The sequence below is a fragment of the Bombus vancouverensis genome, chromosome 16 (genome assembly GCF_051014615.1).
Source record: "Bombus vancouverensis nearcticus chromosome 16, iyBomVanc1_principal, whole genome shotgun sequence".
NCBI classification, from domain to species: Eukaryota; Metazoa; Arthropoda; class Insecta; order Hymenoptera; family Apidae; genus Bombus; species Bombus vancouverensis.
Window position 1 is genome coordinate 4,308,660 of NC_134926.1, and position 24,812 is coordinate 4,333,471.

Below are 24,812 nucleotides of genomic sequence, written 5' to 3' on the forward strand. Positions count from 1 at the left end.
AAAAATTTGTATTCTACATTTTCGACTTATTTTTTCGCGTAGAATCACCCCCTTTCCGCTTGTACCATCAGTTAACAACCACCCTGTGTAATTGAGAATACAGTATTTATGCTTTATGCTCTACGTGTTCTATATCAAACTATGACCAAACCATGATTCTTCTTATTTGTAAGTACTGTGTTTATAAAAGCGAACTGATTTTTCCATTTTTCGTAACGATTTTGAATAAGTATTATTAGTGTGATTTTCAACAAATATTGAAATACAATTGGCATTAATTTATTCTCCCCTTATTTCATAATATGTTCCGTTTTGAATTTTGTAAATATCATTCTTACATTTCTTTTATAATCTTTTTCTCAAAATTTGCCAATTTACATTGAAGGTAAAGTACAGTTATGTTATATATTATGATATATATTATACAGGGTGGTTCGTAACTGGTGGTACAAGCGGAAAGGGGGTAATTCTACGCGAAAAAAGAAGTCGAAAATATAGAATAAACATTTTTTTTTTATTTTTCCATCGAGACAACGATCTACAGTGAGATCCGTTATAACGAGACGCGATAAAGTGCGCGCGTACCGAGCGACAATTCAAAGTCGATTTTCTCGAAAACAAAGCCTCGAACGAAAAATTTGTATTCTACATTTTCGACTTATTTTTTCGCGTAGAATCACCCCCTTTCCGCTTGTACCACCAGTTACCAACCACCCTGTATAAATGAAGAAGAACTATGCCAAGTATGCGACAGGAACAAGTCAGAATCGATCGAACACATCCCGAAAGGCTGTGCAACGTATAGTGAACCGACACTAAAAATATGCCGACATAAAGACAGCAGGCAAATTATGACAGCGAACACTGAAGGCCATGTGAAACGATTGCGCTATTTCGTGAAGCCTGCGCTGACAATTAGTGCAATTTGCTTAGAACGCTGAGACTTCGTTCGGGTTCGATGTTGGTATAATAAATTTCAATAATAATTTAACTAACAATCTTACTTTTTGTAGCATCTCGTCCAGCCTTAAATTTCGTCTCTTAACCGGAAATGCTTCAGAATACTCCGAACTAGACCAAAGTTTCTAGACAACTGCACATTGCGATAAGAGTGGTATCAATATATTTTCCTATCGATTCGCCAAAAACCAAAGGTAGCCGCCAGCGTTGCGGGTTAAAAGTACGGAAGGAAGGTTCTATTGAAAATCTGCGAATCGTACGGAGCCTAAGGTTCCTGTTTCTCCACGTAAATTGTTCTTGAAATTTACAGCATTTGAACAGAAATGAGAAACAATTGGAATAATTTTTTAATGATAAATCTATCACTTGGTAGCGCGGATGGCTCGTCGACTGTCAGGCAGATTACATTGTGGAAATTGAAGAAATAAATTCTCCTCATCGTCGTTAAAATAATACAAAATATTACAATTTCCAGTAGCTAGCTACAAGTTTCAGAAGCTATCGTTTGATTTAAAAATGTTGTCATTCTGAAGCACTTCTTCATCTCTCTCTCTTCTCCTCTTCTTCTTCTTCTCTATCGTATCTTTGCAAATTGTTGAAGATACGATAAATGTATCGACGTTTTGATTGAATCGCACCAAGTGTCTCTCATTCTTCGTTTATGACCACAGACGATTTATATTTAACACGACGTACGTGGCAATAATTTGTTTTTGTTGCGAGAATCCATTGAATGTTAAATTTTGATTTTAAAAGTATTAATAATATAAAATAAATTTTATGATGATTTATTAATTAGTAAAATTTATATATCTGTATAAAATGATTTAACATTAAATATTAATAATAATTTAATAATTAGATTTAGTAAATTAATGAAAGTTAAATTTAGGAAATAATTTTAATAAAGATAAATTTAGTGCCAGCAATAGCGGTTAAACTTCATTTGTAAATTAATTTTCTTAATTGATATTTATTTATTCTATATAAATTTAATTAAATTGCAAACGTAAGAGCAGTGCCAAGTTTTGTGTTTCGACGTACGGGCAAAGCTCCATGGCGAATGACACGCACAGATACGCGAAATCTACGACTGACATTTGAAACAGATGGTCCGCGCGAAATTACCGTTTTACCATATAAATACGTGCCATAGTTCCATCGGTTTCTTTATTCGCTTAATATCTTTTGCTAATAATCTATGCACGAATTCCCAACCATTAGTATCGTTTTACTTTAGTTATTAGTATCAAGTAGGTCAACGATAAATTGTTTGAGCAAATGCTACGATATTCCCCCCGTTTTACCATTTCTTCCGTAACGCTCGCTATAAAGTCTCTTCCCTCGATTATTAGTTTACGGCTATTAGGTAAATTTTGTCCATCGAACAAATTGTTATTATTGCGCGCAGAAGGCAACAATTGTGGTGTAATTATTTTAACTACACTCTATGTATATTTAATGTAAAATTGGCAGATATCATTTACAGTGTATGGTATTAGTCGAGTTTCGCATTATTCGAGGCTTAACCTGTTATGATAGGATTTAGCACGCGGCTTATGCTTATGGCGCAGGATTATGAGAACATCAGCGCACAACCATTAAATGCGTTAATTTTCGCGCCAAAATGATTCCATCAACTAATTTAACGACTATTATATTTTACTATGATAGTTAAAAAAATGAAGTTATTCCTAGGTCGTGTGATCTTTCAGTTCTCTACAAACTTAACGAAAATCGAAAATTGTAACGTTCAATGGATACAGAAAAATATTAAACAAGTTTAACCGCGAATTATTGCAAATCTCTCGTAATTTCGTAACTAAAGTTAACGTAATGGCGAATAATTGTTACTCCAAAAGTTGCCCTAATTTTGTCATAAGCTGTATCCATAAATCGAAACTACATACACGGAAAACAAGCAGATAATATCCATGTTATCCAGGACATAGAATAGATGTTGTGACGTCGTTTCTACGCAAGTTCGCGTACAGTCAAGCAGGATACAATGTTCAGCAGAAACTGCATACTAAGGCTCTTGCTTGTATACACAGTTTCAGCTGCTGGCCTGCCTGTTCTAGATAATGTAGATACTGCGGCCAGATTCTACTATTGGTTTGCTATAACATAAACCAACGAGTAGCCTCGTATATTGCATCCAGCTAAATCGTCCTTTAACCTATTAGCTGGACCATTTCTTACTCGTAAACTACTCTTGACACGCGATTTACCATTCGAGAATTTCGAGTGTCGAACAACGTACTGTGAGCACAGTCACGATAATTGTGTTACCGTAGAATCACGAACATTCGTTTCATTATTATTAATTAATTATTATTAATTCATTATTATTAATTTATTGTTATTTCAACAGGAGATCTTTAAATATCTGGTACCATGGCGGAGGAAAGGCTTGTTAATCGTCAACACGCGGCAAACCTAACCTACCTTACGCGGTTTTGTTTTAATTTGTTCGCGAATACTCAGAATCGGTAGGATGCGCGAAATAGATATTTTCTTCCAATGTTAAACGTATATTTAAGGTGTACGAGTGAAGTGGGCCACCCGGTATATGGGAGGCGTGCAATTATAATAACTTGTTCGCGAATACTCAGAATCGGTAGGATGTGTGAAATAGCCCTCTGTTCTTCCAATGTTAAAAGGATATTTAAGGTGTACGAGTGAAGTGGGCCACCCGGTATATGGGAGGCGTGCAATTATATTAACTTGTTCGCGAATACTCAAAATCGGTAGGATGCGCGAAATAGCCCTCTGTTCTTCCAATGTTAAAAGGATATTTAAGGTGTACGAGTGAAGTGGGCCACCCGGTATATAGGAAGTGTGCAATTATATTAACTTCTTCGCGAATACTCAGAATCGGTAGGATGTGCGAAATAGTTCTTTTCTTCCAATGTTAAACGTATATTTAAGGTGTACGAGTGAAGTGGGCCACCCGGTATATGGGAGGCGTGCAATTATAATAACTTGTTCGCGAATACTCAGAATCGGTAGGATGTGTGAAATAGCCCTCTGTTCTTCCAATGTTAAAAGGATATTTAAGGTGTACGAGTGAAGTGGGCCACCCGGTATATGGGAGGCGTGCAATTATATTAACTTGTTCGCGAATACTCAAAATCGGTAGGATGCGCGAAATAGCCCTCTGTTCTTCCAATGTTAAAAGGATATTTAAGGTGTACGAGTGAAGTGGGCCACCCGGTATATAGGAAGTGTGCAATTATATTAACTTCTTCGCGAATACTCAGAATCGGTAGGATGTGCGAAATAGTTCTTTTCTTCCAATGTTAAACGTATATTTAAGGTGTACGAGTGAAGTGGGCCACCCGGTATATGGGAGGCGTGCAATTATATTAACTTGTTCGCGAATACTCGAAATCGGTAGGATGCGCGAAATAGCCCTCTGTTCTTCCAATGTTAAAAGGATATTTAAGGTGTACGAGTGAAGTGGGCCACCCGGTATATAGGAAGTGTGCAATTATTGTAATTTGTTCGCAAATACTCAGAATCGGTAGGATGTGTGAAATAGCCCTCTGTTCTTCCAATGTTAAAAGGATATTTAAGGTGTACGAGTGAAGTGGGCCACCCGGTATATGGGAGGCGTGCAATTTTAATCAATGCACTCAAATATCCCCGAAACTAAGCGAAATCCGCTTCGTTTTTCTTCTCGCCGTGTTTTACTGTTTCAAGCGAAATCGATACCAATGTCATGTGCATTTAGTCGATGAAAGGATACCACAGACATCTCAATTTAGAAAAACATGCGAACAAAATTTTGAACATGGAACGGCTCCATAGTGTATAGATCTTTTAATTAGAAGAATTAGTTAGTTGCATATAGAAAGGCCGATGTCGATGCGTTCTTCGACTGCCGATGAAGCTAACTGTCGGCGAAACGTGAAAAATCTCTTTCTATTGGATGCGGTCTGGTAGCCTGAAAAGCCTGGTATTAGACGCAGCGTGCAGCGTCCTGAGTTGCGAAAGTTCGCTAATAATGTTAGTGGAATTACAGCGAAACAGGAGGACCGAGATCGCGACTTGGCCCGAGAACTTGATTAATTCTTCATTTTTGCTCGGTGAATCGTCGTCGTCGTGAACGTTAACCCCACAGCCTACAGTCTAATAATAAGACGTTCCAGATGCCTGTTCCGCTGAAAAATATCTCTCGTGCGCTGGTATTCTACGTGCCGTTAATTTTTCACGTCGACCGAGCCAAGACGAATATTTCGAGCCGCGAGCCCCCATTCTAATTCACTTGGTGCCGTTTCCACCTCTTTCGGGACAATCAGAGACCCGAGGAAAAAGTGTGATCCCCTCGTGTCAGCGGCGGAAGTAACGCCGCTGGCATGTGGAACCGAGCGCGATAGATCAAGTCGATCGGTCCGATAGCTTCCGCTTGGCCTTCTTCAAAATCCACGTACAGAAATTCTCCCATCCAACTGAATTATACAACGCACATGCAAATTTTCTCTGATAATTGCTCCAACACTTGCACATGTATTACCTGCAACTTTGTCTGCTCTACGCATCGGGAATTTACTCAACGCCTAAAGAAGCTACAAATCGACGTACAGAAATGTTCTTACCACATCAAACAATGTCTGTGTGTGAAGCGTTTCTGTAGAAAATTGTAGAACGTCTTATATAACGCGCGTACTACGTACGTACATAGAAATTTTCTCTGCTAACTGTTCAAATATTTCCACGAGCCACTGCAAACCAAGTCGACGAGCAACGGCGAAAGCACGCAGCCCGAAAATCGCTCTCGCCGCTCACCTTCACCCTCGTACGTATTCACGCCGTGGTATCCTTAACAAAAGCGGATCGGCTATAACCGAAGGCGTCAGAATTTCTGGCGCAGGACGACGTCGGGTTCGAGGCCCCGAGTGCCACTCGACGAACCATCGGTATCTCTCTGCCAACCCCACTTTCCCACCCCTAAAACGCGCTCGCGAAACAACACCGAGAACACGCTCGAAATACGCGCGCGCGTCGATTCCACCGAGCGGACGCTTCCGTCGTCCCAACATCCCTCTCTCTCTCTGTCTCTCTCTCTCTCTCTCTCGGCCTGTGCACCCTCAGTATCAGGGGCTCCATCCACTCGGAACTCAGTGCTCTCTCGCACCCCGAGCCGAGAGTACCGCAGGAGGCCAGAATCGCGATCTCTCGCTCTCTCTGTATCCTCGTTCGTGTCTATTTTCTTTCTCCTTACCCTCTTACACACCCTCGCATTTACAACATACTCAGCTTCCCACACGTTCGTATCTCTCGCGTTATCGTATAATCAATTATACATGTAAATATATATATATATATACATATATGAGCCGTTTAGCTACGAAATCGGTTAACTCCGCGAGGAAACAAATGGAATTATATGAGATAAGCATCGTTCGCGCACCAGTGATTTGCCATTGAAATGTAAAAAGTTTGAGAAAAAGGAGTTAACCACTTTGACCTGCGGACGGCTCGTACATATATATATATATATATACACACACACATATGTACATGTTGTACAGATGACACACGGAGACAAAAGTTTCATTGACCAGTGAGAAACGTGGTGGCGGTGGTGAAGACCGGTAGTGGTGGCAAGAAAAGTGGCAGTGGTTGTGAAAGTGGTGGTGGTTGGTAGGGGGTGGTGATACTTGTCGTAGTAAATATGGTGAATTTTCACGGAGACACACCCCCGGAGAAGACGTGACACTAGGGGGATGAGAGGACCGGTGATCAGGCTCGCGGTTGGATTTAAGTCCCGCAGCAAGCGACTGGTTCTTAGACTGGACCGGGTGAGGATCCCTAAGAGAACGAGTTTCGCCGCTTCTTCTCTTTCCAGCAAGACGCCAGATTGCGTGGTTATCTGGGTTAATGCTTTATTAGCGTTTTTTTTCTTTTTCGTTCAGGTTGCGTAGCGCCTTGTTAATTGGGACGATCAAACGCCCATCCACCCATTTTGCAGCTGGTGCTCGCTTTTAGGCGCCGCGTGTTTCTATGGGATTCCGTGCACGCGTTCACGGTTCACTAGCGTTTTCCTGCCTTTTTACCATGATTCATAGAATATACTTGTTCAACAGCGCGGATCACTTCAGGTAGAATCGCCCTGAGACGATACATTTGACAAAAACTGAACCTTCTATGGCGAAATAGGACTCGATCTATCGCGGTTCCCAGTATTTTCGCCGAAAATCCGTACAATGTTCAAGATGGTCAACGTTATCAGTCGTTTTCGGCTGATTCGACATTCATCGCCAGTTTCTTTTGTTTACCCTTTGATTTGGGTGGCGTTTTACGCGACTCCACGCACGCGCCAACATCCAAGGGAGTTGTTGACGGTTAATTTCATTTATTCTTAATTTTGCGTATTTTGTTTGACGCTCAATTTGGATAGCTCTCGGTATTTCTGATCGTATTTCGATGATCATTGCAGGAGGACCGTTTACCATATTTTGAGAAACATAGAGTGACGGGATGATAGATGTTGGGCTATTTAAATGTACAGTATGGAATATTGAAATACGAGGATGTGGAAGTTTAACACATGTCTGTGATTTATCGTGGCTTATATCGTACATCTGCTAGAGCCACGCCACTTTCAAGGATAGTCGGTTTTATACCACTTTTACGAACAATGGTCATAAATGGTACAATTGAATTATTTTAGAAAAATGTTTCATATGCAAATTCTTTCAATTTTACTTATATCTCTCGACAGTACGTATTTGAGTGTTTTTTCTTTTCGTTTGATTCAGAGACTGTGTACATGCCTAAGGCCACAAATTACTGTTGTTTGTAAAGCTGTTCGTAATACGAGATTTTGTTTGGTCGAGAGAACGTTGAAGAATGTCGGTTCGTTAGGTGTTTCGTATTAATCGTAAATCCTTTTCTCTTCGGCTGTGAGAATTAAATTCTCGGTTGATTACAGCCTCTTAGAAACTGTAACCGGATTTTGGAAAATCAAGCTTCGCTGCTGTTTCGAACGCCGACTGCAGCAACCAACGGCGTTTCTACTTTAATAGAATTTTCTATGAAAGAATTTCCACTGAAAAGAAGGATGACAGACGATCAGCGTTTTTCACTCTGCCACGAGAAACGTAATCGAATTTTTCCCTTTTCCGTGAATATAAATCATGGTTGATTGGTGTTCCATGTTGTAAGAGATTTCTCTTTTTTCAAGTTAATTCTTTGCAATAACGTTGATCGTTATGATTTATAGAATTAGCGACTTAGTCAAAGTCATTGGTCGAGTTTTATAATTAAAAAAAAAATATATTTGTTTGCAAGAACGTAAACCTTAGAAGAAAAATTTGAAAACAATCTTCGACAATTTCACCATATGAAATATCCAAGAATTTGTAACGTTGTTACAATTGGAATTTTGTAATTTTTATAAGTAGAAAACATTGCAACGAATGTAATTACTCGTTGTTATATAATGTAATTATTAATTTCTAATTTGTCTACTTTTCCTTTTCACAGTAAAAATGATAGTTTTAGTCAGCTTTCTTGCTACCTAGCTTTCTGTATGTAAAAGTAAATTTCTCTTCTCATTCTGGTTATCCGGCTCTGATACTGTTCCTCATTTAGATAGCAGAGAAGGAAAGTCCAACGGTATATATATTTCTACGTAAAATGAAACGCTGCCTCTTTCATCTTGATCACGATTTTCTTTCTTCGACTGTCGAATGCTTGACACGGTTTTCGATATTAAACCTACTGAATATTGGAACATTCTCTCGTATCGACCATACAAAATTTCCTTAAACGATCGATCAAACATTGTTCTAACTAAAACGTGTTACGCTTCCTTCGCGAGATTAAAAGAATTTCATTTTTTCGCCCGCGAAGAACGAAGAATAGGGAACGAGATTGAATTGCCTTTGGTAAAAACTGAAAGCTCCTATTTAAGGGGCAAATACCAAGGAAAGAGTCTTAGGTTTCATAAATGGAAAAGAAGAATGGAATAAGTCGATTTACCGAGTCTTACGTCTGCAGTAAGAAAAAAGAATTTATGTATTTAGAATGAAGATAGTATACGCCATTGTTTCGAATTCCTGTGGAAGCTTTTGTTACGATAGACCATCATGGGTTGTTGACTTTGCGAAATGAATTCCCACCAAATACATATTAATCCATATTAATTAGAGATTGGAATATATCGTTATGTACATTGCAGGCAGTGGCAAACTGCGGCTCTTCTTCTTGTTAAATTAAATTTACGATCAGCCAAATATAATTAATAAAATTCTTAAAAAGGAAAACTTGATATTTCGTTTGAGGATTATTTTACATTCGTTGAAACGAACATAAATACGAACATTATCGAGGTTACTAATAGTTCGAAACGAAAGTAGAGGTTAGGGCTGACAAAGAACATAACCTATTTATTTATATTTATTTACCTATTTATTTATACATAACCTATCATCACTAATTCATTTATACTGTTCGTTGTATTAATTTGTAATCGACGTTGAAACAACTGTCTGCTTTATTTGATACTATGGAGCAAAAAAAAAAAAAAAGAAAAAGAAAAAGTGTAAATCCGATTACGAGCCATGGAAATGGAAATGGAGGATTTGAGAAACGCCTGGATTCGCAAATGGGCCTCGTTATCCATTTTCTTATTTCCCTTTCAAAGTATTCAACGCCATACAGAGTCGGGCCAACGTTCGATTGGTTTTTGACTTGGGAAAGTGTGTCATCGCGGGTCGAAACGCAGCTTCAGACCTTTGAAACAATTTTCCAGGCCCGCCACAAATTCGATTGCAAGAGCACTCTGCGCTAATTAGGCTTCAAATCGAACTTAAGAGAGCGAGCACGCGTTTGTCATAATTAACCCTTAACTAATAATCGTGGCGGCATTAAGCCATTAGGTCGTTGCCACTCGATATCTCCGAGCTTCAGCCATTGTGTGTTGTTTCAAGGAAGCCGATGGAATTTGATGGGCCGAGCCCCATTCTTTCTAACCTATCTTCTTCTGAAACTGTTCTACGTATATTGAATAATTGAAGAATTTATTTTCAGAAATTTCATAGAATTATAGAATTACTGTAAAATTCATTCATTTGCATTGGTATACGTAGAAGAATTAATTTCTTGTTTCAAAGAAATCGATAGTATCTGTTGGACGAGGGAATTTCTTGATCGATGGACGATGATATTTTATTATTTTTTAGTAATTAAAAAGCCAAAAAAAGTTTAAAAAGGGCTAATCGAGACGTAATCGAATGTACAAAAATATCGATCGTATTATTCGAAGTGTGTGCAAGAGAATTTGAAATAGGCTGGCGCGTTTGAAATGCACTTTAAAATTGGAATTAAAATAAAACGGTACAACTTCCGCAATTTATTTGAAAGTTTTAAGTGCCCAGCCACCAACCCTATACCATATTACGCAAGTTTTCATTTTAAGTGAATTAATTCAGCAAGCCGAAAGCTTTGCATTATTTCTAGTAAAACAGAGTACGTAAAAGCGCTAACGTTCGAGTACATATCTCGCGAAATACATTTCCATGAAAAGCAAAAGGCTATCGAAACGCGAAATTTTCCAACTTTCCGATAATCAAGCGACTCTTTAGATTTTGCTACTAACCTAACCTATCCTAACCTAACATAACCTCATCTAATCTAACCTAACCTTATCTAACCTAACCTAACCTAACCTAATCTAACCTAACCTAATGACAAAATGCGCAATCACTTGGTTGCCAACTCAATACATCATCTTCCATAAGTATTGGGACTAAGTATCAAAAAATTTAAGTCTAATTTAAATCTAAACAATCGTTAAAAAATTATTCTGAGAATCTTAAGAATTATCATTTCGTCCGAGTTATTATAACAATAATCGTCAACTTTTGTTTCGATAGTAAAATTCATTTCTTTTCTATCTAATATTTCGATTAATTTTGGCATTCATTTTGTTGTTCATTTGTTGTTATTCAGTTCCATGCACGCTATGAACAATTTTAGAATAACAATTTCTTTTTTTAATTTTTCTATCGAGACAACGATCTACAGTGAGATCCGTTATAACGTACCGCACGCGTACCGAGCGAAAATTCAAGGTCGATTTTCTCGAAAACAAAGCCTCAAACGAAAAATTTTTATTCTACATTTTCGACTTCTTTTTTCGCGTAGAATCACCCCCTTTCCACTTGTACTACCAGTTACCAACCACCCTCTATAATTACTGTAATTTATTGTGTTATTGAAATTCCTGTAAATGTGTTGCTCTTTTTCTATGTACAGATATGTTGGATTATAACTTTCTATAAACGCAAGACTCTAATCGATTGACTATTTGCTTTTGATCATTTGGGCTAGTTGTTGCGTTCTATGTTTCTTACGTCGATGCATATTAAATGTTAAAATTAAATTCTCCAAATCATTCTATTTTTCGAACTGTTTCAAGGACTACTTTGTTTCGTTATTCTAAACTCGCAAGACTGGATTTTAAAATTCGAGAATCTTAAACGGAGCTATTACGGTCCCTACGTTTATAAATCTCTCGAAGACAATTTACGCGTGAAGAAACTGCTCGAGTGGATTAGATCTTTAATCTTCCCCAAATGCTAATTTTACGTTTCCAGAAAGCTTCGTCGCGACTCTTCCAAGTCGAAGTTCGCGTAAGGAGATCGCACGAATATTCCGACTGTACGTGAACGTGGTGGTAACCAAGTTTCACGTTGCTGTCGAAAATCTTCTGAACGTTGAATGTACCGATTCGTAGTAAATTTCCTCGTATTTAAAAAAGCAACTTCAAAAGCAAACTTAAAAAAAAAAGACGATAGTTCACATGTAACAATCTGATGTACCAAACCTGAGAAATGGCCTAATAGCGGCTATAATAAAATAAACTTATGAGACGGAGTGTACATGGAATATATAAATGGAAAATCATTTCCCATCTGATCCATAGTTTGCCAACCAGACGAGCTGAGTATGACGAGCTGAGTTAAATAAAAACTAGTTAAATAAGAAAAAGTTTATCTCGCCGGTTGATTAAGTTCTTTCTGCCGAAAAAGTTTCTCACTTAGGTGTGTTCATCACTGGGAAAACGAAGGCGAACTCAGCGAAATTGGAGGAACGAAAGGATTCTTTACACCCCGTGGGTCTAATAAGCGAGGAACGCCATCAGATGGAGCTGGAGGGCGCAGTCGAGTGGCAAGAATGCGAGCTTGTCTCCTATGGCGTAGAATATCGCGCGGAATTGCTCTTTTCAATGCATAATTAAGCCGTCGCTGTTAGCGATTTTCTACAGTTTCCACGTGTATTTTGACTTTAACATCGGTCGGTAAACAGTGCACGTTCATCTAAAATTTGTATTTTTACAGAGCAGAATAATTAATTTTAATAATTAAATTAAACGAGCAGATGCAACTTGGGCAAAGAATTATTTCACTGTGGAAACGTCGTAAGCAGGCTGCGGATAATATTCATGCAAATTCGCGATTGAAAAAATAGAGTCTCCGGGACTTGTTACGACGAGCAATATATTTTTTAATTTCAACGTAATTTATTTATGACACATTGAAGTATATTTCAGTAAATATCGGAAGATTTATGTATTGTTCTATTACTAGAAAATTCCATTATCTAAACATTTATTGCTTTTCTAAAATTTTAATAATATTCTGTAACACGGAGTTAGACGAGCAATCTTCGCACCTAACATTCTCGAGAACGTCCACGAGGAAAAATAATTCTCCGTTAAAAAGTAATCTGATATTTCACCGACGACTAACAGGTTCGACGACTAACGAAAACAAAAAAAAAGGGGGGAACAACAGGAAGGTTTAACGGTTTATAGACGACGTTAGATAACACGGACAGGAACGAAACGCAGTTAGCCATGGAAATAACCGAGCCATTCGAAATTCAGAGCGAAGACGCGGCGAAATTTATGGGACGAGAATTACAACCTTGTTAGATTTAACGTTGCCGCTTTTACTGTCGCTGTTTCGCCAAACATTTCCACTTGCACCAACGTTCCGGCACATTAGAACGCTTTAATCGATTTGCAGTAACGCTGTTTCAATTTTAACGAATCGTACAAATTAGTTTAATGAATTAATGAATAAAGTAGAGGCAGTAATCACTATCTTTGAACCGAATCATTTGCTTACATTATATTTCAATTATTTAGTTTTCATAATTATAATATTTTTAATACAGTTCATCTTTCTTTCTAAAGTTTCCTCACACTATCTGCTTGATATTAGAAATATTCTACAAAATCTACATTGTATTTCAATTATTTAGTTTTCATAATTATAATATTTTTAATACAGTTCATCTTTCTTTCTAAAGTTTCCTCACACTATCTGCTTGATATTAGAAATATTCTACAAAATTTACATTGTATTTCAATTATTTAGTTTTCATAATTATAATATTTTTAATACAGTCCATCTTTCTTTCTAAAGTTTCCTCACATTGTCTGCTTGATATTAGAAATATTCTACAAAATCTACATTGTATTTCAATTATTTAGTTTTCATAATTATAATATTTTTAATACAGTCCATCTTTCTTTCTAAAGTTTCCTCACATTGTCTGCTTGATATTAGAAATATTCTACAAAATCTACATTGTATTTCAATTATTTAGTTTTCATAATTATAATATTTTTAATACAGTCCATCTTTCTTTCTAAAGTTTCCTCACACTATCTGCTTGATATTAGAAATATTCTACAAAATCTACATTGTATTTCAATTATTTAGTTTTCATAATTATAATATTTTTAATACAGTTCATCTTTCTTTCTAAAGTTTCCTCACACTATCTGCTTGATATTAGAAATATTCTACAAAATTTATATTGTATTTCAATTATTTAGTTTTCATAATTATAATATTTTTAATACAGCTCATCTTTCTTTCTAAAGTTTCCTCACACTATCTGCTTGATATTAGAAATATTCTACAAAATTTACATTGTATTTCAATTATTTAGTTTTCATAATTATAATATTTTTAATGCAGTTCATCTTTCTTTCTAAAGTTTCCTCACACTATCTGCTTGATATTAGAAATATTCTACAAAATCTACATTGTATTTCAATTATTTAGTTTTCATAATTATAATATTTTTAATACAGTCCATCTTTCTTTCTAAAGTTTCCTCACACTATCTGCTTGATATTAGAAATATTCTACAAAATCTACATTGTATTTCAATTATTTAGTTTTCATAATTATAATATTTTTAATACAGTTCATCTTTCTTTTTAAAGTTTCCTCACATTATCTGCTTGATATTAGAAATATTCTACAAAATCTACATTGTATTTCAATTATTTAGTTTTCATAATTATAATATTTTTAATGCAGTTCATCTTTCTTTCTAAACTTTCCTCACATTATCTGCATGATATTATTCTACAAAATTTCTTCAAATTTCCTCAAATCTTCTTCAAATTTTCTTCATTCGCAAATTCTTCAAATTTTGTCAAACGCGTCTCTTTTCATACAGAAAAGATGTTCCCGTCGGTGTATTACGTTGCGTATTCCATTGTATCATATTACAATCTAAATTGATCGATTGAATAGAACTTTCGTACGAGACGAATATTATCAAAGATAACATTTCAACTGAACGATAAAACTTAATCTAACAATGTCGTTGACACTGCAGATCCTCGTCGACCAAGCAAATAACGATTCCACCAATCTGTCTGTCTCTTTATTCACCGCGTTCCTGTTCATCGTGGTTGCGATGATTTTTCCGGTTTTCGTTTCAAGCCGGATCATGACGCCGAGAAAAAAAAAAGACAGAGAGAAAAGTTCGTGAAAAGGGAAAAACGAAGCACACGAAAAACGAGATCGCGGTTTATTGCGACAGCCTTCACATTGCGGCGCGTTAATACGTCGTGGAAATAACAACTTGGCAAGGTGAACGACAGAAGCAAACTAACGTTCCTCTCGTTAATACGACACGCAGCCATTAAATTCGTGGAAAAGCGTTTCGCGTAATTTATGCCAGGCCCGTTTGTTTATTTTCCGATGATTTGATGGGAAACCGCCGTGTTCGGTGAAATTTAGTTCGCAGTTTCATGTAGTTTGTCATTATTATACTTCCACCGCTGTCTCTTTTTTTTTTTTTCTTTTTTTCGAATTATTCATTGGGAAGTATTGTGTATCTGTTCTGTGATTTTTCAATTGATCTCCTCTTTACGGTTTTTGTGACAATTGGAAAATTTAATTCGCGACATTAATTGAGTGGACGACACTCGTGACAATGTTGTATTGTTACAACTGCTGTACTTTTGCTTCTAACGTGTTTTATTTTTTCAGAGCCATGTAAATTCACCTTCTGATCTTTTAATTTATATTTGCGAAGGAAAATTTTGCGGTCATTTCTCTCCGTTTTACCGTTTTCATTGATCTATCGCGTTCATAAATTTTCTCGCATTTTTTAACAATGTTGGTCCACTGAAACGTCTGGACAAGCATTTCATTTCGCTGAATATATGTTTTACTTGTACTTTCTTACAACTTCTCGAATATTCGACGTCTCAGATTTCGTCTTGAAATTCCCGCCATTCGTTCTGTCTAACGCCATTCAAATTACCACATGTTACATCTTTCTCCAGGTATCTTTAATGTTACTATTGTGCAATTGTTCTCACAGGTATGGAATAAAGTAGAATTAAGCAGTTGTATCTCTATAAAGAGATATTATATATAAAGTTCTTCTATTGTATATAATATACTATACAATAGATATTATATTGTATAGTATATATACTACACTGTGCAGTATACATTACACTGTATAGTATATATACTATACTTTGCAGTATATATTATTTTGTATGGTATATATACTATATATACTACTATATATACCATGTATACTATACGATATAATATATATTGTATATTATATTATATTGTATGTTATTAAATTATATATATATAGTACATACTATATTGTATAATATATTATATAGTAATATCTTTAACGTTGACGATAGCTGACAGATGATTAAATGATGAATAAATATTATGTTGTATAGTATACATACTATACATACTACTATATGTAGTATGTATAGTATACATACTATACATACTACTATATGTAGTATGTGTACTATGCGATATAATATATATTGTATATTACATATATTAGACTATGCAATATGATATAATATATATTATATTGTATTGTGTAATATATTATAAAGTAATATCTCTAACGTTGACGACAGCTGATAAATAACATTGCAATAAATATTATATTGTATATTACATATACTCTACTATACAATATAATATATATTGTATATTATATCGTATTCTGTAATATATTATAAAGTAATATCTCTAACATTGACGACAGTTGATAGATGACATTGCAATAAATATTATATTGTATATTACATATACTCTACTATACAATATAATATATATTGTATATTATATCGTATTCTGTAATATATTATAAAGTAATATCTCTAACATTGACGACAGTTGATAGATGGCATTGCAATAAATATCATATTGTATAGTATATATACTATACATATTATTATATATACTATGTATACTATACGGTATATATTATGCATACTACGCAATATAATATATATTGTATTATATTGTATATTGTTATATTATATGTATATAATATATATTATATTGTACAGTATATTATATAGTAATATCTCCAACGTTGACGATAGCTAATAGATGACATTGCAATAAATATTATATTATATGGTATACATACTATACATACTATTATACATACTATGTATACTATACGGTATTGTATACTGCATATATTATACTATACAATATAATATATATTATATTGTGTATTGTAATATATTATATAGTAATATCTACCGTTGGCGATAATTGAAGAGTAACGGTATGTGAGATAACGACGTGTCGGCCACGTGATGAAAAAATAAAAATATGAAATGAATAATTTAAAAAAAAAAAAACATAAGATATATGACGTTAAGCAGAAGTAAGCGGTAATTAATTTATTATCTTCCACCACAGTATCAACCATGTACGTTTCCTCTAGCTCGAATATTTTTGACGGGAAGCAGTCATAAACGGAGGATTTAATTTGCGGTTTGGATTGATGGCGACGGAATTATTAAAACTACGGCGTTTTTTTCTCTCATTTCGTTTTTTCCCTTTTTTTTTTTTTTAGATCCAATACCAGCCCATTAGCCTGTCGTTTTAATTGGTTTTTCGTTTACCCGTTTAATTGGTTTTTCGTTTACCCATTTAATTTGTTCATAATGTCCAGTAATAAAATTTTTGGACGAAGTAACTACTGTACACGATAAATTTAATTTGCGGCTTAGTAGCTAATAACGGCGTTATTCGAACTGTTGCTTCTTCTCTCCTTTTATAAATTTACTCTGTTCATTTCCCTGTTCCTTTGACGTCATCTAAAATTGTATTAATCCACTTGCGCCGCGTTTCGTACAATTTGTCGAATTTCGTACGTATCCGCGTGCTCTGCAATTCCTCGAATTATACCGTCGGCGTTAGAAAGTTTTCAAGCCACGTTCGAAATATTCGCCGGAAATTGTGGCAACTTCGTCACAAAAAACAGCATCCAAGCAACTTCGATTGGCAATCGTGGCTCTCTGGAAATTCGGTGTGCGGTTGAAATTGTTTGCAGACTCGGTAACGAAATTACAGGGGACTCGAAAGACGCGCATGCTCGCGTGCAGAACAGCGGAACCGGAAATACAGCGAAGAGAAAGCGCGTCCGATCCGCCGGGGAATTGTCGGTGATTCGATCGCGTGGGAGCTGGTAAAAGTCGTTGGTGAAACGTTTATCGCGTCGTGTAGCATCGTTACTCGCGACAAAGAGGTCTCTTTCGTAGTTGAAAATATCCTAAGCCATGGGATTCCACGGAAGGGAATAAATGGAAATACTTTTCAACGTTCCCCTTTCAGCCAGCTTTATTCTGCTCTCTTACCGAGCGCAAAACACGAAGAAACGTATTTTCAAATGTATTTTAGATTTTAGATTTCGGAGTATGGCGTTTCAAAGGAATCTCGAATATCGCTTTAAATTCTGAAGAATTTTAACGTTTTATCGGTAGGCTATTATTAAAATATCATTAAATATTATAATTATAAAATATTATTACAATAGGATATTAAAATTAACGATAGAAGAAAATATAAATTCCACCATATTGGCGTGACAAATTCAAACTCGAAAGAAACGACGTCTCGTGTACACCGATCTAGTGACCAAACGTTTATTATAAAATATTTTCGTAAAAATTGTTCATAAAAGAAATCACACGCAGGCTTACGAATTATTATCCATGAAACAGGTTTGCGTTTATGACACTTGTATTTTCCACTACCACCGCACAATTTCTTCGATTGTCGCGCCATCCATCCTTCTCCATTAACACAAATAAGCCAACCACTCGACCACAACCCCTAGCCAATTTCAATTTACCACAATAACAACAGGTGTGATAATCGTGATTCAGCCTATTACAGGAAATTTGGCCGAGTAATATACATGGAATTGCTGGCAATTATTATTTATAGCTGTTACAGACAGCGTTATCGAAACTCGTTAACACTTTGACTGCCACGTTGATCATTGGTGACCGGAGCGCTTCAACTTCTTGTAATTGTAAAAATTGTATGAAAATGGACAGTTAGGGCATTTTGAATATAACCGATAAATAGAAAATACTTTGAAATGAAAAGTGCCCCATTGAACAATTAAACATTTTTATTAGAACATTAATAAAAAAAAATGAGAACAAATCTTGTATCTAACGGTGCACTGTGTTTGCATCCATATCTTTGAGGGGTAATCTACGAATATTATTATAAACACACTGTTACGCCCCGAGACTCACTATAGTCCGTGTTCCTAACCGTCTCCCTTGGTACTACACCGTCGCAGACAGATCGTCTTACATGACCGTCGAGATATACACAAAGTAGGGATAAACGCATAGTTGTCGTCAAGCAGCGAGTTCTAGAAACATCGATTCGCCTTCGGTCCGTTATTTTATTTACACAAAAAAGGTGGCATACGTGACCATAGGCGCGAACAGTTGCGAGACTCGAGCGTGGTGGGGGTCGTCTCCTAGAGAAGACAAAGGACAAAATCGAAGAGCAGTCAGTAGCAAATGAGGATTCAAACCGAATACATCGAGAGGTTCAGAGAAATAAAATGAAGATCGCTTAGTCAAACGAATACGTCGAGAAATATCATAAAGTCGAGTGGAATTATAATAATAAATTAGTTGTATCATCGTTAAATCATTTGTAACGTATTAATTATAACTTTAAATATTGTTAAATATACAAGTTTATATTAACCCTGTTAATTCAGTGTTACAATCATTTGAACTACCTCTGTTATCCTAATCGAAACAGGGGAACGACTGATTCGGGGCGTCGATTATCAGAATCGTAGCGAGAATTTACGCCTTTCGCTGACGCGTTTTCGCTCGCTCGCTGACGGTTGTAACACACACCTTGAAAAATAATCGTAAATGCTGCTTTATAATCATGTAATTGAAGTTAGAAGTGTGAACATACCTTACTATTATATGTAGAATGAGCAAATACTGTTTACTAATATCTTCTACAATATATTCAACAATATATTCTGCACGTTTTGTTTACGGCGAAATAACGAAAGCGAATGGTTTGTTGAAATAAACGAAGCCTTGTTACAATATGTCGCTATCAACTGTTACCACGTGACCACCACGTGACCACCACGTTACACAGGCGTCACGTGACCACCAATAAGATAAACGGTCCATTGGGAAAGAATGTTGTCTTACATCATCAATTTATTATTATTTTACCATTATGTACTTTGAATAATAAAAATACTCCCGTGGCGTCCCGAGCGAAACATGTGATTTCCGCGTGGCATTCAAAGTGTTAAACTATTTGCTTAATTACATCGTAATAATTACATCTTGCTGATCATATCTTCAAAACTCTAAAATATCTTTAAAATTTGAACACCTAACGTAATAACATTTTAACCACGAAACTTAACGGTTGACCTGTTTGAGACGTAAAATTTCTACGGAAGAACAAGCTTTGTTCCGTCTCTGAGAGAATGAAGGAAGCGCAGGGTAAAAAGTCTGCGTGAGATAGTTGTATTAAATTAAGTGCCGGTAGAGTGCTGGGCGAAATTAAGCCAGGGAAAATTAAAATGAGTAAGCAGCCGGCAAGACGAGGCGAGCGAAAAATTCCATTCGCCACTTTATTGCCGCTGTGCTTTGTTCAACAAACCGGCTCTGTTATTACGCTGTAACGCCGCCTCAAACGGCAATCCGGACGACAAATAGCAAATACACGCGGAAATTAAAAATAGCACGCGAAGCCTACGAAAGTCGATTGACTTTGTAAATTAGTGTTTTGTATCGTAAAACGTAGCGAATCTGCTTCGAAACGGACGAAACCGCGTTTCTTTGAAATTGGACTCTGCCGCGTCATTCGGTTTTGCCCTAAAAAGAAGAGGAAGAAGAACATCGCTGTAAATCGGCGTTACATGTCAAGAAGATTCGTGTTAAAAGTGAAGAAGAAACGCCACGAAGCTTTCTGCAAACATCAAATTAGCATTTAGGGGATGTTAAAGACATCCAGCTTGTTCAGCGAATTGTTTCAAAGAGTTTTATAAACTAAGATTCTATTAATTAATTAATTTGTACGACGATAGTGCACGGTGCAACATTTGATATATCGATAGATCTATTGGAAATTATTTCACGCCAGTATTGACGGATACTGTTGCAGTGCAACCCATATAAAACTCGCTTATTTGCCTTTTCTATTTACACAAAATGGTTTAGGATGCGTTGTATAAGAATGCAGCCACCTACCGTGGAACAAACAAAAAGCAGCATTACACTGGCTACACCGCTGAATTTTTATTTCGTCGCTATTTCAACCATGATAGCCGCATAACTACGTCTCTCTGTATTATGGTCGAGATGCGCTCAATAAACGAATAAAAATACACCATAAAATTTCGTACGAGTGTCGTATTTTAACGTATCGTTTAATCCGAGACTAGCCGAAATTCAGAAGCGAATTTCAGGATATGAAAACTATTTTTATATGATATTGGATCGTCCCGGCAAGTTAGTTCCGATTTTTCAGCAATTTGATCGACACGAAAGATGATACGGAGAAGCTTCTCGCGAAAAAACCTGAGAGGTTCTGCAACGATGGAGCATTCGAGTTGCGTGAAAGATGGAGAAAATTGTGCAAGAAAATGCCACCTATGTAATTCGATAAATGTACATGGAATGGAAATGTAAATCGGAAGGAACTTTCCGGGCGTTCCAACACCTCGGAAATTAAAACCGACCAGCAGCAACAGGGAAAAAAAGAAATGCCCTCCATTGTGACATATTTGAAGCTCATTGAAATCTACTAAAAAATATAGATTTTTCTAAAAATCTACTAAAAAATATAGATTTTCCTAAAAATCTCCTAAAAAATTTCCTAAAAATTTCTGTACAGTTAGCAAAAGTAACATTTGTAGCGCAGTAAAGGCAGCACGCAGACGCAAGTGAGCGCAAACATGCACAAACGAAGGCAAACAAACGAGGCAACACAGGGAATATCCGAACAGCATCGTTAATTCGAAGAACCGGGCGATTTCGTTTATTAGTTAACAGCAATTCCGATTCGAACGCACCGCTAAACCACAGTAACGCGTGCTAGCCGGTTCTATCGTCACTCTATCGTCTCTCCCTCCCTCCCTCCTTCCTTCCCGCCCTCCCTCCCTCCCTCCCTCCCTCTCCCTCTCTCTCTCTCTGTCATCGTTTATTTCACCCAAGGGAGAGCCGATGCAATCATCCTTCCAAACAAGCCGCCACTTTTCTCGTGCGTTCCTCCGGATTGCCTAATGAATTATCGAGCCACGAGCTTTCAGCCTCCATTGTTTCGATGTCCTGGTTTCACAGAGGTTATTCTCGGCTGTTCCTCTAAAACCGCGATGATTTAAGGGATTTGCTTTGTCCATGATTTCTCCACAATGCCGACACAGTTTATGGAGTAACGGTTTTGCAACGGATAAAAAGCAAGTCGTTTGCCAGCAGGAATATCCGCAGTTTGTCGCAACTAACGCAAGCTTTTCCAATTTGAATACATATAAATTGTCGATTCTTTCGATTTGCGTTCACAACGTCCCGGTGTTTTCAATTTCATTTGAACAGTATATTACTGGCTTATCACATCTAATGTACAGCGAGCTTTCTCATTGTTGATCATTCTATGTTTCTACATTTCCAACTGTTTCCATGTTCCCTTTCTCAAATCTACTACGTATACACATAAATACATATTGAAAATGAAGTATTTGTTATAACGCGTCATAAGTAAAATTTAGAAAAATTCACCAAATGTTCAGCTGGACAAATTGTAAAGTACAAATTAAATAAAAAAAGTGTTTGTTGTAACACGTCATAGGTAAAATTTAGAAAAATTCACCAAATGTCCAGCTGGACAAATTGTAAAGTACGAATTAAATAATAAAAAAATAGGTAAAATAAGTGTTCGCGTTCATCATCCCATTTCGTTAGCTGCACATAATGAAAATATAAAATTGCGCGAGAATTCAATCTAGTTATGACGTTCCATCGAAATTGGGAATCCGCCTGAAGGATAAGCCGCCTATTCAAGTTAAATCAAAGACTAAGCAACGAGTTTGAAATTTCCATTTCTTCAGAGCAAGTTCCTGGTGGACACGATCGGTGGATTCTTATCTTATGGCCCTTGACCGACCATCGATCGCGCAGCCAATCGCCACCATCCTCTCTCTCTCTCTCTCGCTGTCTTAGCACGTTATCTCATTGCAAGAGATGCAGAGGGAGAGCTACCCTCGTAATTGGCCAGGGGAATATCCGTAAAGGTGTGCATCTTCGTCAAGAGATGCTTTGACCTTGTTACCCTGTGCCCTGTGTTTGCAGCTTCCCTTGCGAATTGCCTTTCTCTTCGTGGCATAAATTGTCGCTCGTAAATATTAGCTTGTCCAAAAAGTTTCTTTTCTTTTACAAGGAAATAACAGATACACCACATTTTTCGTTTGATATTACTTTTCTGAATTATGTGTGATGCATTTTATAGCGATAGAAGAAAATAATGTAAAACGAGAAATGTCATGCATCTGTCATTTTCTTGTAGAACGAAGGAAGAAACTTTTTGGACAACTTAACACTTTACCGACCGCTAGCGGTTCAACAGCATACGCACGTCCGACCGGCAGCTCAAGCGCAGATTCTCCCTGGCGATACCGATACCATTCTTTTCGTTCAACACGAACGATAAGTTTTTCAAATTGGTATAAAACTGTGGGAGTTTACAAAGCAACGCAACGGACGCAACTGAGCAAGGTACCTTAATACTAAATAACAAATTACGGTTCAAATAACGAGAAAGATTGTCGGCGACAAAAAGCCGGTTAATTAGGTATCGGTCGATAAGCGTCGGCGAAAAAAACCGATTAATCGACTATCGGTCGGTAAAGTGTTAATACACGCGTAGATAGCTGCACTTACCTATGACATCACTTAGACACACAACTTACGTGGAAGCAACATAGTAGATTAATTGTAGAGAAAATACGGATAGGAAGAAAACAAATGTACTGGTTGACTAGTAGAAATTCTAAACTCAGCATAGAAAATGGATGAAAAATATACAAGACGATAAAAAAAGCAATTTGGACGCACAGAATGTCATTATGGGGGGCAGCAGCAATGAATCACATAAACTACAATTGAAAATACTCAGAACCATAGTCAACGCGCCATGGTATGTCAGAAACACGCAACATAGGACATACGCAAGACCTAAAAATATGTCAAAGAAGAAATCGGCAGATAAGCAACAAAATACAAGGAAATGAAATAAAAAGAAGACTAAAAAGGAAACACTCCATGGACCTCACTAAAGAAATAAAATAAACAAACTCGAAGATGGTATCCACTCGTTATTTAGCAATAAAGTTAGAAAAATTTAGCAAATGTCCAGCTGGACAAATTGTAAAGTACAAATCAGATAAATAAAGAAAAATTGTAGTTCGTAAGAAAAAAGAAAGAAAAATAGTTGGACCGGCGTGAACTCGTAGAACTAACAAAAGCAATAAATACTTGATGGTATATCGTCTTAGGAATTAATGAATACAGCAGTTCACGAAGGTATTTGAATATTTATAGGCAGTTTCTTCGCGGATATATAACGCGTGTTATATGAAACATTAAAAAATTTCATTGCCACTAGAACGAGGCTTAACTGTTATGATCGAGATGCTGAAATTCCAGACGAACGAACCTGAAAATGCACGCAGAAACTACAAAACATTCGATGTTACTATGAAGATTATACGTAGATTTTACAAAGATCATAAACGTATTTAAACTGCCAATTGTTCATTGTATCAACGAGCCTTCGTATCTTCAGTGAGACGATCTTTCAAGGTCTCGTGCCCAAATACTCTCATGATCCAGTGTAAGTAGTATAAAGGAGCGTATGAGGGAACAAGTAGTATAGATAGACGTAGTACGGGCAAAGTAGTATAAATGGACGTATAAAGAAACCGGTAGCGTTTATCAGGATTTATAGCTAAATATAGCGACAAACAATATATACGAACATCACGCGTGCCACGTCCTTCCCGCGATCCAATTGTATCTTTTCCACGTTAAAAAATATTTAGTGAACCATGAAAGTCTGTTACAAACAATGAAGAAAACACTTCCCGGAACAAATCCACCAGTTACTCAAATCATACCTAAGCAACAGAACCTTTGTAGTAAAAATAAAGGATGAATATTC

The 24,812-nt window shown here is 36.5% G+C and overlaps 1 protein-coding gene and 1 long non-coding RNA gene across 2 annotated transcripts in view; both read right to left on the minus strand.

Moving 5' to 3' along the window:
* The window catches only part of LOC117154380 (midasin), a 139,606-nt gene that overhangs the window by 39,279 nt on the left and 75,515 nt on the right, over nucleotides 1–24,812 (minus strand). The window lies entirely within an intron of this gene.
* On the minus strand, nucleotides 18,706–19,663 carry LOC143303708 (uncharacterized). Its single transcript, XR_013060271.1, has 3 exons — nucleotides 19,545–19,663; nucleotides 19,357–19,480; nucleotides 18,706–19,086 (listed from the first exon to the last, which is right to left on the minus strand). It is a non-coding gene; the product is annotated as an uncharacterized LOC143303708 (long non-coding RNA).